The sequence below is a fragment of the Manis javanica genome, chromosome 6 (genome assembly GCF_040802235.1).
Source record: "Manis javanica isolate MJ-LG chromosome 6, MJ_LKY, whole genome shotgun sequence".
Lineage (NCBI taxonomy): Eukaryota > Metazoa > Chordata > Mammalia > Pholidota > Manidae > Manis > Manis javanica.
Window position 1 is genome coordinate 143075483 of NC_133161.1, and position 15758 is coordinate 143091240.

General features: G+C 40.4%; 1 protein-coding gene across 3 annotated transcripts in view; it reads right to left on the bottom strand.

The window, feature by feature from the left end:
* Window positions 1-13897, bottom strand: part of TBCEL (tubulin folding cofactor E like) — a 66625-nt gene extending 52728 nt beyond the window's left edge. The window contains exons 1-2 of one of the 3 annotated variants that reach the window (XM_036992805.2): window positions 13652-13824; window positions 4430-4638 (exon numbers count right to left, since the gene is read on the bottom strand). The gene's annotated coding sequence lies outside the window, so the exon portion shown is untranslated. Of the gene's footprint in view, window positions 1-4429; window positions 4639-13651 lie in introns of all 3 variants that reach the window. The other 2 variants (XM_036992806.2, XM_036992804.2) reach the window with 2 other exon arrangements.
* Window positions 13898-15758: the final 1861 nt, after the last annotated feature.

A 15758-nucleotide genomic window follows, 5' to 3' on the forward strand; every position in this document is an offset into this window, starting at 1 on the left:
CCACCATGATTTCACACCCTATGGACCACCCTATGTCTCAAAGTCTCCTTCTCAACTGTGTACTGAATTACATCCAAGTGCAATGACGTGGCACATAACTCCTCTGGGTAGAAGATTTTTTAAAAACCCAACACTGCCAAACGAAATGTGAATTCAGACTCCTGGTCAGGCCCTGAATTTTGTGCTACTAGTAGGGCACTGTTACCCCTCCACTTGTCAAAACACCATGCTTCTCCTAAAGAGTGCCACACACATTAAAATATTTCAACTATTTATTTCATTAGAGTGGTGACACCAAAGACATCTGAAACTGTGATCTAATGTTATTAGTGAGTACAGCCTCAGAACGGTCCATACTTTCTATTAAAGAGCTACAGTGTCCACAAGGCACAGGTGATGGACAGACAAAAGTTTTCTCATCTACAAGAGCACGTTAGCGTGTATCAATGAGTTACTCGCAGTCATTCATATGTAAACAAAGCACTTGAAATTTCTGACCCAAATGCACTAGCCCAAGAATTTTACAGTTTTTGATGAGAAAGTATTTGACAGGAAAAAATATTAAGAAAGTACTGCTGTTTAGCCTTAAGTACTTTTTTGTGTGAAAATATTTCGAAGCACTTTTTTCTTGATTTCCAAGGCATCTTACTGTCCAGAAATGTTGGCTTAAATTGTCTATGTCCCACTGAATTAGGCATTCTGAAATACAGAAAAGCATTTTCCATACACTTTCAGCAATTACAAGAACAACAAAAAACGTTCAACGTTTACTATACCCTTTACTTCAATAGCTTCCAAGGAGAGTCCCACTCTCATCCCTGTCCCAACTCCACAAACAAATCAGCATCCACCCCCTATCTTTGTATATAGCCCAGTTTCAATATGGAAAAATCTCAAGGCTTTAACGTGGCACTTACTCAAAATTCAGGAGTAGATACATTTACTCTTGAATCGATGTCCTCTGAATGCCAAGTGTCCCCATGCTGAGATTAACAATCATTTAAAGCCTAGTAATTTCCCACAACCACCCTCTGAAACAGACAAGCTGACACTTATCTCTATTTACAGGACACCAAACTGAGCTGACTTGCTCAGGTTTCTGTGGCCCCAACAGTATGCTAAGTCATACTCTTTGTATCCCTAATCTGTTGAGCCATGCGCTCTCTACTAAAAAACTAGTATTTCATGTTAATAGTATATGGCATGCACAAATCATAGTAATACAGCTTATTTATATGAAAACCATGACAGCCAAAATACCTCTTATAACCACATGTAAGTGACTGAACCACAAAACTAAGCAGCAGTATTGACTGCTCTAGTAATGAAAAGCAAAAAAATTATTCTCAACTTCTCCCTCCTGCCAAAAAGCAATGAATATTTGTTTCCTGGATAGATTAGTTTTCATCAGAAGAAAATTATATATGCATGCTCTTTCACTGTGAATACACAAGTTTAAGATCATTACTCAGCTGTTTACAGAACAGATTCCCCCATTATCTCAGCTCTTGAAGACCCACAGCAGCTATCAAGTTAAAGCAAGGCCTCATTAGGAACAGACTACTGGTTCATCACTGCAGACTTCTATAATTTATAAACCATTCTGGCTCATAACCAGTGATTGCCAGAATGTTAAACATCAGCCACACAGAGAGGATGTAAAAGTTTACAGGTCATTAAAAAAATTCACCAGTCCCTTCCACATTTGGTGCTATGATGGTATGGCCCCACGGGGTATTGCCCAGTGGTGTAAGTGCTGATTCTAGAACCAAATTGCCTGGATATAAATCAGGACTGACTCTGCTCCTGTGTGACTGTGAGCAGGAGGTTACTTTGGTGCTGTCTCCATTTCCTTATTCATAAAAAGGGGCAGTAGCCCTTAACTCCTAGCTCACAGGGCTGCTGAAGAAGAATGGAGATAGTATGGGTAAAAGTGTTTAGCACATGCTTAGCACATAGAAAGCATTTAATAAATATCAGCTATTGCTGCTACCTCTCTGCTACCCCCATTGATGCTACCAGCACCAGCCAGTGAACACGGTAGCATCATCGGTGCAGAGCTGACTTGCAATTTCTGTTAAGCAGATTTTAACTGATTTTTTTTGGTCCCAGGACTATGCCAATTAGTGCCAACTAAAGATTCAGGCAGCAAAAAGTCTGACATTTATAACCGGAGGGTCTTCCCTCTCCTTTCTACTTGTCTAAATGTATGTATCCTTCAACACCCTACTCGGAATATACTTCAGGTATCTCCTGCCATAATGATCTGTTTCCTTAGAGCTGATCTCATGATATCTATTGCTTAAAATATTCAGTGGGTAATTAATCAATCACATATAGGCATGGCATCTTTTCATTTTTGTCCCATATGCCATTATTATTTAACTCATGGATAGTGACGTGATTTTCATGTGTTTATCCCTTGTGTCCTTAGACTGTATAGCTCTAGAGGGTAAGAACCACATCATAATGCTTTTTTTGTTATCTATCACAGACTGGAACTTTGCACATAATTAATATTCAGTAAATGTATTGATGAGTTTTCTAATCACTTCTGAATGTGCATACCAAATGTATTTTACAAAAGATGAAAAGGTTTATTAATAAACTCTGAGATCAGAGTACTTATGAACAAAAATGATTCATAGCTACCACTGAAATATGTAATTATGTCTACCTCTCCAAAAATAAGAGATAACATGATAGAGCAATGAATCAGTAGCAAAGTCAGAAATACTTGCTACCTAGCACAAGCTAAATTCCTATGCAAAAACTAGAGCCACAGTAGATTTAATACTGAATATATGTTCTTGGTATCCACACTATACATTTCATATGCAAGAGGTAATTTATACTATACTTCAGAACACTAGGCACTGTTTACTAACTAAAGATGAATATATGTGCACTGCTGGTGAGAATGAAAAATGTGCTGTGGTAAATAGCATGGTAGTTCCTAAAAAAATTAAACATAAAATTATCATATGATACAGCAATCCCACTTCTGGAAATCTACCAGAACTGAAAGCAGGGACGTGAATAGGTATTTATACACCAGTGTTCATAGCAGAAGCATTCACAATAGCCAAAAGATGGAAATAACCCAAATATTTATGGACAACTGAATGGATAAGCAAAATGTGGTACACACATACAATGAAATATTATTCAACTTTGAAAAGGAAGGAGATTCTGAAAGCATGCTACATCATAGACGAGCCTTGAAGACATAATGCTAAGTGAAGTAAGCCCAACACAAAAGACAAATACTGTGTAATTCCACTTATATGAGGTATGTAAAGTAGTGTAATTCATAGAGACAGAAAGTAGAATAATGGTTGCCAGGGGCAAGGGGCAACTGAGGAACGGTGCTTATTGATTGATGGGTAGAGTTTTAGTTTGGGAACATGAAAACATTCTGGAGAAGGATGGTGGTGAGTGTTGTACAACAATGTGAGTGTATATAATGCCATTAAATGCACACTTAAAAATGGTTAAAAGGGTAATTTCACATTATATATGTTTTACCACAATAAAAAATATTTCAAAAACTTATGGAGTGAATACAATATATGCCATATATTAAAAAAAGATGAACATAGGTCAGGTCCAAAATTTCTGGTTCTCTCGCAGCACTCCTATCAAATTAATGCCAACAATTCACATAAGGATCTTAAATAGTAAGGGAGGGATAAATTAGCCAAGTCTCAATAAATGCATTTGTCAGAGATGTGATTTATGATTTATACAATCTTCATTTGTCTTTTCCTTGGACTCCTTTACTGACGCTCACATGGGGAAATGTCACTACTGGATGAGGAATTTAACAGAGTTAACATTTAAATCACAACCTCCAAAGGGTAATTGCCTTTACAAAACTTACGCCGCAAGTTATTAATAGTGCCTATGAGAAAATATGATCCCCATATAAGAGTCACAGTAAGGGTTTAATAATTTACACTTGTTTTCAGCAAGTCTAAGATTTACAATTTCAAGATTTACAATTCCTTCCTAAAATTCTTTGCTCATCTATGAACTAAGTAACAGTAAAGGATTATAAATATAATAAAAACATTCCCAAAAAAGAAGTCTCTTTTGAGTTAACGGCATCTGTCAATCAGAATGTAGTATGTGAGTCACTGCATTAAATTATTCTTTTAAAATAAAATGTTATAAAGATATGTGTAACCATGAGAAGGGAAAATGCTAATGTTAATGGTTTCCTGAAAAACTGTCTCTATCCCAAGATTTTATATTTATAATACAGGTTGTACCTCATTATTCATGAATTCCTTATTTGCAAATTCATTTACTCACTAAAGTTTATTTGTAACCCAAAAGTCCATACTTGGAGTTATTTTCAGTCATTTGCAACAAAAGATTTTCAGTCATTTGCAACAAAAGAAGAGCAACAAAAAATTTGAGTCACCTGAGGTCCATGTTTCCAGCTGAGACAGAACAAAGTGGCAATCTGCCTTCTTGTTTCAGCCTCAGGCTGTAAACAAGTATCCTTTTCACATCTCTTTAGTGCCATGTTTGTCATATTTTTGTGCTTTTTCCTTGATTTCACTGTTGAAAACAGTCCCCAGGTGCACTGAAGCGCTGTCTTGTGTTCCTAAGCACAAGGCAGGGATGAGCCTTATGGAGAAAATACATGTTAGATAAGATTTACTCAGGCATGCACTATAGTGTTATTCACTATGAATTCAAAGTTAATGAATCAACAGTATATATTGAGTAAGGTGTCATTAAACAGAAACATAAACAAGATCATGTATCAATCAGTTCACAAAAACAGGCCTAGATCACTATTTCCTCTAGTGGCAATGGTTCCCTATTCACTAATTCAATGTCCATGGCAATTTTACATAAGCACCATGGATGACAAGAATCGACTGTGCTTTGTTAGAGAAAACAGCTCTGGGGGGAAAAATAGGTCAATGGAATAGAAAAGAGGGCCAGGGAACAGGCCATTAAATAAAGCAGGAAGTGACATAGAGATCAGTAGGAAAAAGTTAAACTATTCAGTAATGGGTCCCTGGACGAGTGAATATCAATCTGGAAAAAATGAAGTGAATCCTCACCTCCCAACATAGAAAAACTCAACTTCAGATAAAGTGTGAAAGGCAAACTTTATCCCTATGAGAAGAAAATATTTTTTCTAATAGGAGAAGAACTTTAAGATATTAAAGGAAATATTTCATAAAGAAACATAGAGTCAACCCATAAAGGAAAAGTTGGCCAGTAAAATGAATAACTTTTAATCATCAAAAGATATTAAACACATAAAAAGACAAGCCAGAAACTAGAAAAAGATACTGGCAATGCATTAACTCCTAATGGAGAGAATTTCTAAATGCACTAAGAAAAAGGCAAACAACCCAATAGGAAAATGGAAAGATATGACCAACTATTTACCAGAAGATAAAATCTGAATGACTAATATATATAAAAGATATTGAAGTTCAATTAATATTCAGAAACAAAAACTAAAATGCCAATGAAATGCCATTTTATATAAATTAGCAAAACTTTAAAAACTCTGACAGTACTAAATGCTGGAGAAAATATGAAAGAATAGGAATTATTCCATTGCTAGGGGAAGTACAGATGTTAGAAAACAGAATATAGACCTTAGAAAACAACTCATCACTGGCTTGTGAAACTTAAGATGCACGTACCTTATGATACAATAATTCTACTTCTCAGTGTAAACTCTACAGGAACTTGTACATATGCAGCTGTAGACAAGTGCAAGAATGTCCACAACTGTATTACTTGAAATCACAAAAATTCTGAAGAAAAACCCCTTATATCAAAGAACAGGCAATTGGGTAAACTGCATTATATTCACAAAAGGAAATGCTACTCAGCAATGGAAATTAATAATTTATAGCTGTCACTGCTTCCTCATCAATATGAATGACTTTTAAAAACAAGAAACTGAAGAAGATACAAATAAATGGAAAGATAGCCTGGACTCACAGTTTGGAAGAACACATACTGTAAAATGTCCGTATTACCCAAAGCAATCTACAGATTCAATGTAATACCTCTCAAAATTCCAGTGGCATACTTCCCAGAACTAGAACAAATAATTCTAAAATTTATATGGAACCATAAAAGATCCCAAACAGTCAAAGCAATCTCGAGAAAGAACAAAGTTGGAGGTATCACATTCCCTGATTTCAAACTATATAACAAAGCTACAGTAATCAAAAACAGTATGGTATTGGTGCAAAAACAGACACGCAGATCAGTGGAACAGAACTAAGAGTCCAGAAATAAACCCGCACATATGAACAATTAATCTATGATGAGAGCCAAGAACATACAGTGGAGAAAGGACAGTCTCTTCAATAAAGGCTGTTGGGAAAATGGGGCAGCCATGTGCAAAATAATGAAACTAGATCTTATGTTATACCATACACAAAAATAAACTGAAAATGGACTAAAGACTTGAATATAAGGCCCAAAACCATTAAATTACTGAGGAAAACATAAGTGGTGAGAACTTTGATGTTGGTCTTGGTGACATCTTTGTGAATCTGACTCCAAAGCCAGGAGAACAAAAGCAAAAATAAACAAACAGGATGACATCAAACTAAAAGGATTCTGCAGAGCAAAGGAAACCATCACCAAGATGAAAAGGCAACATACTCAATGGGAGAAGATATTTGCAAACCACGTAACTAATAAGGGGCTAATATCCAAAACATATAAGGAACTCATACAACTCAACAACAAAAAAACAAACAACCCAGTTAATAAATGTACAGAGGACCTGAAAAGACATATCTTCAAAGAAGACATACTCAATGGCCAACATGCATATGAAAAGATGCTATACATCACTTATTACTAGGGATATGAAAATCAGAACCACAAGGATTATCACCTAACATGTTAGAATGGCTCTTATTAAAAAGACAAGGAACAAGTGTGGGGGAGGATGTGGAGAAAAGGGAACCATCATACACCACTGGTGGGATTGCAACTGGTGCAGCCACCATGGAAAACAGTATGGAGACTCCAAAAAAAATTAAGAACAGAACCACTATATGGCCCAGCTATTCTACTTTGAAGTATTTCTCTGAAGAATATGAAAACACTAAAAAAGACAGAAAGATATAAGCAACTTTACGTTCACGGCAGAATTATTTACAATAGCCAAGATATAGAGACAACCAATACATGAACGGATTAAAGATGTATATTTATACAATAGAATACTACTTAGCAATAAAGGACTGAAATCTGGCCATTTCTAACAATATGGATGGACCTTGAAGGTATTACGCCAAGTGAAATAAGTCAAAGACAAATACCATATGATTGTACTCATATGTGGAATCTAAAAAAAAAGACTGAACAAAAAAATTAAGCAAAAACAGATGGAGAACAGCCTAGTATTTACCAGAGGGGAAGGAAGTTGCAGGGTGGGGGAAGAGGGTCAACTGTATGGCGGTGCATGGTAAGTAGACTCGTGGTGGTGACCACTTTGTGGTGTACACGCACGTCAAATTATAAAGCTGTACACTGAAATTTACATAATTGAAAAAATGTTGATAACCAATCACAAGACCATTTATAGTATAATTCACCTTATACAAAATGTTTAAACATTGAAGATTAATCATCATATTGTTTAGGGTCACATACACATGGTCAAAACTGTGAAAGAAAGAATAAAAACAAAGCCGGAATCGGGTTTTCCTTGGAGGGTGGGATGTGTAATTAGGAGAGACAGATGGGGAAACCCGAACTCTTAACTCCCTTCTCCAACCCCCTGCTCCTCCACCAGTCTCTGCCTCTGCAGGAGATATTTTTTTATTTCTCTCTTCCTCTCACACCCCCATGTAACTAATCAGCAAGTCCTATCAACTGGTATCTTTAAACCCCAATCCTGCCCAATTCTTTCCATTTCCATGACTTGACTCTGGCTCAAGCCTCCATCATCTTCTCACTGAACTACTGCAGCAGCTCTCCTCCTGCTTTCATGACTAGACAATTCATCCTCTATGAAGCAGACAAGTGATCTTTTCAAAATTTAAGTTAGATCATGTCCTTGAAACCTGCCAATAACCTCCCCTCACACTTAGAGTAGAATCTCATCTCTTTATCAGTCTTCAGGGCTTCATTTCATCTGTACTCTGCTTACCTCTCTAAACTCACCTCCTCCCACCCTTTTCCTAGCCAGCTAGGTTTCAGACAGCATGGCTTTCTACTTCCCCAACCTCCCAAGCTGATTCCCCCTCTTGAAGCATTCACAAGAGTGCCCTTCCCTGGCTTTTGGCTTAGTTGGCTTCATCGCAGCATTTAAACCTCAAATAAACTTAAACACAAATGCTACCTTCTCAATTGCCTGACCACACCATCAAAAACAGCACCACTGCCACCCTCACTTACCCCTTCACTTTTATTCTTACCACCATCTGTCAGTGCTTGTTTTAGGTACCTCTCCAAATCAGGGATTTGTCAGTCCAGTTCAGTGTTATATGGAGCAATGCCCAGCACATGGCAACAAATATTTGTTGGATGAATGAAAAAGTGAATTTTATTTTGAATAAGCACTATGTAATGTCTTCTGGCAGTGAAATGAAAATCAAGTACACCAATGAGGGCTATGACAGAGAAGAGAAACTTTGCAAATCACTGGAAAAGCATTAATCTAAGAAGAATGTTAGTTCAAATCATCCTTTTCTCAATAGTACTAGTAAAAGATCACATTCCTAAAGACCGTTACTGAATTATTGGTTTAAGTTCCACACAGCCACACAGCTGGAGTTTGGGGAAGGGTGTCGTCTGTTTAAATCTCATTTTTAGAAGAGCACTGTGATCAAGAGCATGGGATTCCGTTCGGCTGGAGTTCAATTATGAATCCACACTGGACTTTGACCAAGTTACTTCCCTTTCATGCCTGCTTTCTCATTTGTAGAATGGAGCTATTAATAGCTACTTCATAGTTATTGTTAAAGTTAAATAAGGTTTTTAAGGCATCTAGTTGTGCCTGGCATGTAGTTAAGCGGTCAGTAAATTGTAGTTATTATTATGAAAGTTCGGCATAGGAAAAGTCCATACAAATGGGAGAGCTTATACGAGTTAAATACTAACCAAACAACCCCCACCTCTCCCAGAAATGGACAGTTATATACAATGTCCCAGAAACATATATGCCAGGACCAAATCCGTTTCCCTCCAGAAAGACAAACATACACAAAGGTTAATACACAAGTATGGGCAATACACTTTGATAACACCAAGGGCCACACACAAAACTGTATCTTAAAAGGGAAAGTCACAGAATCCCCTAGATGAAAAATGAGGGGGAAGCACTATAAAGGCACAAAAAAGCACAGTGGGAAAACAGTGTGGCTTGTGTGCAGTGGGAGGAGGGCTAGGAGATGGAGGAGGGCTGCAAGATGAACGTGGGCTGCCAGGACCAAAAGGAAAGTGGCTGAGGTCTGTTCCAAAGTTGGCACTTTATTCTTCAGGCAGTGGGGAAATAAAGGGGAAAAACTTTAACACAGAAATTTGATACCAGTCCTTCTAAAGAAGGCAGAACACCTTTACAGCTTTACATACCATAGAGGTCCACTACGTTACAACGGAAAATAAATTTCAGGCCTGAATTCTTGAAACATGAGCAATTTGTTTATTAACAAAGACTGACACAGAACCTATTCTCACTTTTTATTACTTGGATGACCATTGTTGTGATGATGATCATTATATGAAAACAGATAAACATCTATTGTTCACTATGTGCCTTGTACTAGTTGTTTTACATGTGTTCCCTCATTTGATTCTCACGACACCCTTATGAGTACCACCACGAAGCCCATTTTACAGATCAGAAAACTAACACAAACAGAAGTGATGGTCGAATGGCTAATGAGTGAGACAGGATTCAAATCCCAGCTGCCTGAATCCAAAGCCCTAAACTTAAGCTAATATGAAGTGATGCTTCTTAGTTAATCTACATCATTTGCTCAAAAACTTGTGTGTGTGTACTTACTGTAATTTCAACATCATGCTAGGTTAGTGATTCTTCCTACATTCTGATTCAGTAAGTCTAGAGAGGCATTTTCAGAAATCTGCCATTTTAACCACAAATTCAGTCAATTCTGACTCACTTGGTCCATGAATTACACTCTAATGAACACTGTGCTGGGTGTTCTAGAGATTCGAGGACATTTGAGCTTCCTGTCCTCTATGCGTTTACAACCTAAAAAGGGTAAAAACAAGGTACACAAATAATACAAGGCAATATAGGAAAAGTAGTAGACGATACAGCCAAGAAACACTTCAAGGAAGAGGGGTCATATGTGATGTAATGAAGAGGGGTAGGACTTCAAGAAGAAAATGAACACATTTCCTACAGGCTTTCCATAATAAGGTCGCCCACAAAGGACGTTACAATGAGTAGGCAGTTTGGCAAGAACTGAGGAGCTACACTTAGGAACAGAAAAATAATGTCAGGAAAAAAGTAGAAGCCGTAGAATGCCCTCAGTGTCCAACCCCTGAACAGTATGGGCTCTATTCTCAGTACTGGAACGGGGGAGCTGCTAATCGTTTCTGAGGAGGGAAATGATAAATCACAGCAATATTCTTTGGAAGAGCACCCTCGTGAAGCTATGCAAATCAAGTAGGACAAGAATAACAGACAATGGGAATAGTTAGGCTGTCAGCATCCTAATGTGAAAGAAATAAAAGTCAGAACAGAGTGGTGGAAAAGAAGAAAAAGGGAGCAATGGTAGCGCTTAATGAGTAACTGCATGTGGGGCAAGGCAACAACCAGCTACATGATTTCCTCATATCTGAACCCAAATTGTTTCACTGTCAGTTTCAGGTTACTTTTAGAACTTTTTCTTATACAGCTAACTAGGCCCAAAATATATAAAGAGTTCACTTATTTAAAACATAGCCCATGACTAAGAAGTCAGTGAAAGGCCGCTGAGCAGCCAAAATACATCTCACATAGTTTATACACTAAAAAAAAGCATACACAGACACGTCACATACATATTATATATACATACTGTTGTATATGTGTGACACATATATATGTATGTGACATACATACTACATATAAATGAAAGAAGAAAATTCAGGGCTACACCATCTCACTTTGTACACAGAGTTCTACAAAATGTAAGTATCTAATTTTCAAACCCACAGCAGTTTGGAAGCAACATTGGGAGGGAAAAGAGCCTGCTATACAGGTGGACATACTTGAGTCTGAGGATCAAGACAAGAAATAAAAACTATAAAAAAGCACACACAATCACTCAGGGTGAATTCTCCACAACTGTTTATTGATAGATAGGTACATATGATTCCCAGAAAAATGAAATTAATGAGACTCTTCCTTCATTTTCAAAACACCTGCCAAAAAAACAAAGCTTTTAAACACTCATTAAAGCTAAATATTTTTAAACAAATATTTACCTGATTAAATTTTTAAAGAATGGCTGATACATGCCGATTTATCTCCTCTCATCACTAACTAAGGTAGAGTCAATACATTCAGGTAAGAAAAACATTTTACAACACACAAAGTTTGAAGATGGTAAGAAGGCTTTCATGGGGCATCTACTCAAGAATGTGGTCCCACTGGTGAAGTTTAATTTGCTCAAGCAGTTCCTAAAGGCTGTGCCTTTGAAATCCATGTTCCAAATAATATGGAGGCATCCTCAACAAAAATTAACACTATTAAACTGGTCTTAAATACACACCCTATAAATTTACCTACTGAAATCAGGCAACATCATTCGACACTCGACATCCTATAACAATAGACCGTGTGACAACTTTCAGAAGGACTTTAAACACAGCAACACATGAAGGCCTCTCAATTTGCTCACCAACACTCACTAATATTTATTACAGCAGTCATATAGGGACCTCACCTATTTTATAAACAGACAAAAGCATCATTTTCATGGGGGGAATTAAGATATTAAACTGACTCAAAGTTATACTGAAATGTATGATTAAGTTAAAGCCTATATTTTTAACCATGTAGAAAAAATATGCCATCGATCAATTCCTGAAGTAATGAGTTTAGATTTCAGTTGAGTCTTTTTTTAAATAGCAAAAGAGCAAACAATACGACACTGTATTTTAACATTAAAATAGAATTAACTGTTGTAGGGACAAAAGCAAAGGATAGATAAAATTAAAGCAAACAGTATTTCAAAAATGTCATCAAAAGATCAGGCAATATTAAGATATCAAAGAGTAAGATTATGGTACAAAACACCTGTTAAATATGCTACATGTTATAAACATTTAAAAAATATGTAGTCAACTGAACGTGGCTGGTTTGCCTCCACCCCCACCCGACCTACCTCCTTATCATCACCCTCACTCTCTAGAAGCAACATGAGGACACTAATTAAAGCCAAAGAAATGTGGCTTGTGGTGTTTTTCAAATTGCAACTTGTGTCCCAAAAATCAATTCAGTAGAGTTCAGCACGCAATTTTTTTAATGAAAGGGAACGGAATTGTGTAATGAGTAAAAACTACTTGGTGAAACGTTTCATTCATGTAGGTCTGTACAAGATCATGATGTTAACGTAATTCTTACTGTGGGGCATGTTAAAAAAAAAGTTTGAAAGCTCTTACCCTCTAGATCTAGGTCTACTGCCTCAGGATTTAAAAGCTAAATGTTTTCATTAGCCCTCAGCATCTACACATAACCTCTTTGCTCAAGATGGACTCTCGGAAATCAATTGAAGAGCTCAGGGCAGCATAAAAAGAACTGGGGCATGGCTCAGCTAAGCCTGTATTTCGGCCCGAAAGCACTGCTCACGTCCCCAAACAACCACCCTGGGCGGTTCCTACAAGCTCCTTGTAGCTTAGCAACCTCCAGAGCAGAGCTCCGCCTTCCTCCGCTGACTGCAAACAGTTCAACTCTTCCACCAACTTTCCTTAACTACAACTTCTGGAATGACTGTGTCCCAAACGAAGACAGCATTAAATCTCCCCGCTTCACCCATTCCCAGAATGTCTTCAAAGGATAGGACCCTGAACTCTGTACTCCCCACTCCCACAGAGAATGAAGCTTCACACAGATCCTTACACTCCCCGCTCCCAGGACCAGGTACCCTCCCCCCAGGCCCTCTCTCACTCCAAACCCCCCATTCTCGGCGTTTCCCATCTTGGGAGCAAAACGATTCTCCCAAAAGCCCCTATGAAACTACCGCATTCTTTTCTCGCAGGGGCTTGGGACGGACTGCCGGCGCCTGGCCCTACGAACCTCCCTGGGGACAGGCCGTAGTCGCCTTCTATTTTGCACAGACGAGTTTCCTATTTCCCCAGCGGCTGCACACTCTCCACCTCCTGCGAACCAGGGGCACCCTCCCCTCCCCCACGCCCTGGGGCGCAGCCCGAAGCCCGGATTCCCCTTGGACCTCAGGCTCCCCGCACGCTCCCCGCGGCCGGGGTCACCCCCCGCAACGCCCGGCCGGACCCTATCCTCCCCCGGGCCCGGGTAGGTGGCCCGGCCCTCCCCTCCTCCCAGGCAGCTCTTCACGCGTTTCCTCGCACTGCGCCCGGCAGGGACGGCCCTCAGCGCCTCGGTCCCGGAGGGGAGCGCCTCGGGCCTCGGAAGCCGGCGAGGCCGGCGGGCCCGGGCCTCACTCACCCCTCAGCCCGGGCGGCGGGGGAGCTGCTGCGGCGGCTCCGCGGGCTGCGCCTCTCCTCCCCCCTCCCGGCCACCGCCGTCGGCGCCGCTCGGCCTCCGGCCTGGTCCCTGCCGGGCCCCGACCGGTCCGCTTCACCTCGTCCCCCGCTCGGGCCACCGGCGCCTGGAGTCCTGCATTGACCCGGAAGCAGCCTTCGCGGCCCAACAACAACACGTGACCCCGCTGCACGTGTCACGTCCGCTGCGTGAACGGGAGGGGGCGCCGGAGGAGCGGGTCCTCCCGAACCCAGCTCGGGTTGCCGTGGCGACGGGGGGACGTCCGTACCGGGCTGGTCGCCGCTAGACGCCCACTTCGTCTGCTCTCTTGCCGGTCTTGGGACGTCCTAGGCGCGAAGGAGGAGTACAGATGGTCACGTCAGTGAGCCGGGCAAGGCCGACCCCGGCCTGGCAGGCTGCTGCCTTACAGAATGGAGCACTGGGTTGACTCTTTCCAGCCTCACCTGGAATCTTGTCCTGGCTCCGCCACTAATTTGCTGTGTGACCCTGTTCACTCACTTCCTGTCTGTGGCTTCAACTGTCTTCACTAGGTGAGCTCGGACTGTAATAAGATCCCACAGTGCTTTTGCACGAGCGTGTGGTAGCACTCTGGCTTTTATTCTGTGTCCTCTTTGCAAGGCCTGTGGCATCCTGAGCTTTCAGTGCTCCACCACCAATGGAGAAACACCAGCTCCCACTCACTAAGCCCCTTGTAGGTACCAGCACTATATGTACACCATTTCTAATTTTTACAACCTTCCAAAAATAGGTATTTTATACACTCGAGAACCGAAGTTCACAGATTAAGTGATCCACCCAAGGCACGCAGTTAGTAAAAGTGACCAGGCTGAGATTGGAATCCAGGTCAGTCTGGGACCCGAGTAAAATCCATGCATCCATTCACTAATGGGCTGTGATTGCTTATGTACTGATTTGTCCTTTCCTTTTGCAGGAACATACATGGAACAGGGATGATGCTGGCTGATCCTGAAGAGAATTTCGTCTTGTATGGATATACTAGCTGAAGTGCTAGAACTTGAAGAGGGGCAGAAGATGTGCGTGCTTTCATGTGATGTGTGTCAGGGAGTGTGTGAAGAGCTGTGATATGCATGCATATGCATATATTGGTTCCTTGAAAGAGGGAGACAAAATTCTTTTCTGGGGGGGGCACCCAGTGGCGGTTTTTCCAGCATCGGTTCCTGGGGACTTACTTCTCTTGTTTTGTTTTATTTTGTTTTACCCCATAGGCAGGGCTTAGAGGAGTTAGAGGGGGAAAAAAGCTGAAATGAACTAGCTAAAGAAAATAGTCTGAGGTCAAGGGGAAGGTAAGCCAAGTGTGTGGCTTGGATGGCTGAGGGGAGGATTACCCTCCTCCTTCTGCAAAGAGTAGAGCGCCTTTCTGACACTTTAGGATTAATGGCTTTAGGAGCATCAGGATCATTGGCATGACCGCTGTCAAAAGTAGCCTCGGTGGCAAGAGCCATAAGAAGAGCAGAGTGACACTGCACATAGGAGGAAGAACAAGATGGAGACTGCATGGATACTTCAGGGACAGACTTACACGGGCTCAGGTGCCCTTGGGGACCCTCAGAAATGCTTAGGAGGCTAGATGTCCTGTGAGCAACTAGGAGAAAAGGCAAGAAATGTGGTTTATTATTGTTAAATACTGTGTACAATGTATATAAATACATATTTTGTGTATGTATGTGGCTGGGTGTGATTAGTCACAGACTTCTTTCTTTCTTTGAGATACCCTTGAGTCATTTTTTTCTTTTATTCCCATCTCTCCCCTTACGGAGCAAACTCCTAAAGACAAAAATCAATTTCTCTACCCATCTCCCATCTACCTCCGTGAGATAGCCAGAATTACCGTTCTAAGACTCATATCATGTTATTCTGTGGAGCCTAAAATCCTTCCAAGGCCGCCCAGGATCTTACTGTACTGATGAACAGTGACGGCATCAGTGTAAAGTCACAATTACTAACCTGCTCCTCGAGGCTTTTCATGATCTGGGTCTTGCGGACTTTTCCGTCTCATTTCTCGCTGCTGCCTCCTGTCTCGTCTTGCTTT